We start from the raw sequence: 2,745 nt of genomic DNA, 5'->3' as shown, positions 1-2,745 counted from the left end.
GGGGGGGGGGGTTGTGATAGGGTTTCCTTGATATCTTCAGTTAAAGCAATGTCATATAATATTGCATGAACCCATTATCAGGCATCCTTCTATATGCTTAGTGTGGGGCTTTATTGATTCTCCCTTTTATGACAAATTAATTGTTTCCCATTTGATCCCTAGGTTGGTATCTCTTCTGGAGCTGCTGCAGCTGCTGCCATCAGTATTGCAAAAAGACCTGAGAATGCTGGAAAACTTATAGCTGTAAGCAAATTTCTTAGTTCTGAATTTTCTATTAGCTTCTCTGCTGTTCTTTTTACATGGTTCAAACTTTCAGTAGAAATACCAAAATTTTGACGAATTATTTCGGTTTTGAGCTGGCTCAGAGTGGAAAAAAAAAAAAAAAAAAAAAAAAAACGTTTGCATCTTTCATGTTACAAAGTTTTGGCTGAAATTTTGGTCGAAATGCCGAAAGAACCAATTTGTTTCTGTTGTTTCGGAAAAACGTTATAAACCCTTACGATATATACCTCGTTTTGATCGAAATTTCTATTGTTACTGACATAGACGTAGGGATGTCAATAATTACATAAATATCGACATAGACGTAAGGGTGTCGGCAGTTGAATTTATTGTCTTTGATGACAATTTTGACACTGGTGTGCTATTTAATGGCATTTCTTCATTCTTAATACATAGAGTAGTTATCCATAGAATGGAAGGTGATGTTTTCAAAAATCACAAGACAAATCTGAGCCATTTTATGTTTTTTTTTTTTTCCCTCTAATAAACTGTCTGCTCCCACTCGGAGTTGGGGGATAGCATGACAATGTCTAGAGTACTGGTACACCTGCATGGACACACATGAGATGGTTGCCAATACAAAAGGGGGTATTTCATTGAATTAGACTCTGAAATTTGACACGTGGCTAAATCACGTACTCCCTATCCATCTGTCAGAATGAACATACCAATTGCTTTGATTGAATTTGTGTGTTTTCTAGTATTTAATTATGTGTAGAATAGGTTATATAAGATAAGAGAAAGTATACATTAGGCTATAATGTGCAGTAGCAAACTAAGGTCCAAAACCAAAGTACTTTTTTTTTTCTCTAAATCTAATGCTTTGGACATGTGGAATCATGTTTAAATAGGCTTTCCTTGAACTTTCAGGGAAAATTCGACTGTTTAACCACCGAAATGCGCATTTCAGTTTTTTGGCCGAAATTTGGGCATTTTGCGAAAATTTTCAGTTTCAACAAAGGTCAAAACCCTGGTTGAAATTGAATCTTTGAACCTTGTCTCTTTTTCAGCAGGCATTTACACAGATATCTGTACTTATAAGTCTACACTATACATACTTAACACATGCATACATTCCTGCCATGAATACTGTGTCTAGTTTCCTCTGATGTGATTTCTGATAGCGCCTAGAAGATGCTTTGCAAGTAAGAAATGTGGGAAGTAGTTAAAGAAATGGTGGTAAATGAACTGATGTCCTTGGGTAGTGGTAATGATGGTTCAGTCGAGCCATTTCCAATAGGGATCTCTCTCTTTTTGGCCTGTCAGTGATGTGCTTGTAAACTGGAATTTGGCGAAAAGGATGATAAATGCTTTTAGGAACACATGAAGGGCAGTGGCTTGATGAGCATGTGGTTTAGATTTCATTTGTATAAGGATTTCTATATTGTCTCTAGATTGTCAACAACATCAACAAAGCCCTATTCCAAGGTTTGAGATGGTCAAAGTAGGGAGAAGGCATAAGTCTCTCTCTCTCTGGAGTATTCAAATAAAGTCCTTAGTTCTTTTTTCTTGGTTTTCAGATTTTAAAAGATTTTCCAGTGTCTATATCCAATGGGGGTTTCTATGTTTGGCCATTGGTTTCCTATAACAATAGGAGTTGAAGATGAGAATATATTGTTGAGCTACTCTGTTTGTTTGCTCAAATTATGTGAGTTTGTGTGACTTGTCTTTTGATTCATGTTTTCTGTAGCAAGGATGGTGATGGACTATCTTATTTAGGAGTTTAGGAATTTAGGATTTGGTCCTTGGTAGTCCTATATTCTGTGATCAAGCCCTTTCCATTAGACTCTTTAGGCAGGTAAGATGTGTCATGAACCAAATGTGAATGAAAAATGGCAGAAGGGAAATCAAGAAGACAGCAAGTGCTATAAGTGGGAAGAAAACCTTCTTTGCAGGCAAAGAATAAATCATAACATAAGGATAAGTGAGAGAGCTTTTGTTTTTTGGTTGTAGATGATTGAGAGCTTCAGAAAAAAAAAATGTACTCTTATAATAAGTTGCTTTCAAACAATGTTTTCAAGGACCATTGGACTTTGTGGTCCACTGTTCAGACTGTCAAGGGGCCATCTTGCTGGTTGGTTTCAAAGAAAAGGGGAAAAAATGAGGATTTAAGGCCCGAGCCCTGCTGATGGGGTAGCTTAAAAGGAAAAAGGTAATTTTAATGGCATAAAACTATTTCAGTTCTTTGCAAATAAGTGAACCTTGAGGAATGGATCCAGGACTCATTGCAAATGTGAACTCTTACAAATATATGAGTACCACCATATACTCAGCATCAAATAAAATGAAATAGTGGTTTTATTTTAAGAAGCATGCTATATTCTCTGTATTTCTTTGATACTACCAACAGCCGTTCAGACCAAGCACTTGAGAGTTGGAATGTCTGACCCACAATTCTGAGATCCAGTCCTTTGTTAAAAACATTTCTTAAGAATGACTAGCGGTCCAACCCATTCCCCCACC

The 2,745-nt window shown here is 36.6% G+C and overlaps 1 protein-coding gene and 1 long non-coding RNA gene across 3 annotated transcripts in view; both read left to right on the top strand.

The window, feature by feature from the left end:
- The window catches only part of LOC122088905, an 8,597-nt gene extending 8,235 nt beyond the window's left edge, over positions 1 to 362 (top strand). Inside the window, exon 4 of the long non-coding RNA XR_006143182.1 lies at positions 163 to 362. This is a non-coding gene — a long non-coding RNA (uncharacterized LOC122088905). The remainder of the gene's footprint in view (positions 1 to 162) is intronic.
- The window catches only part of LOC122088901 (tyrosine-specific transport protein-like), a 106,375-nt gene that overhangs the window by 22,791 nt on the left and 80,839 nt on the right, over positions 1 to 2,745 (top strand). The gene's annotated exons all lie outside the window — the stretch shown is intronic.

Source organism: Macadamia integrifolia, chromosome 9 (genome assembly GCF_013358625.1).
Source record: "Macadamia integrifolia cultivar HAES 741 chromosome 9, SCU_Mint_v3, whole genome shotgun sequence".
Classification (NCBI taxonomy): Eukaryota; Viridiplantae; Streptophyta; class Magnoliopsida; order Proteales; family Proteaceae; genus Macadamia; species Macadamia integrifolia.
Note: the sequence above shows the minus strand (reverse complement) of the source record. Positions and strands in the feature narration are given on the sequence as shown.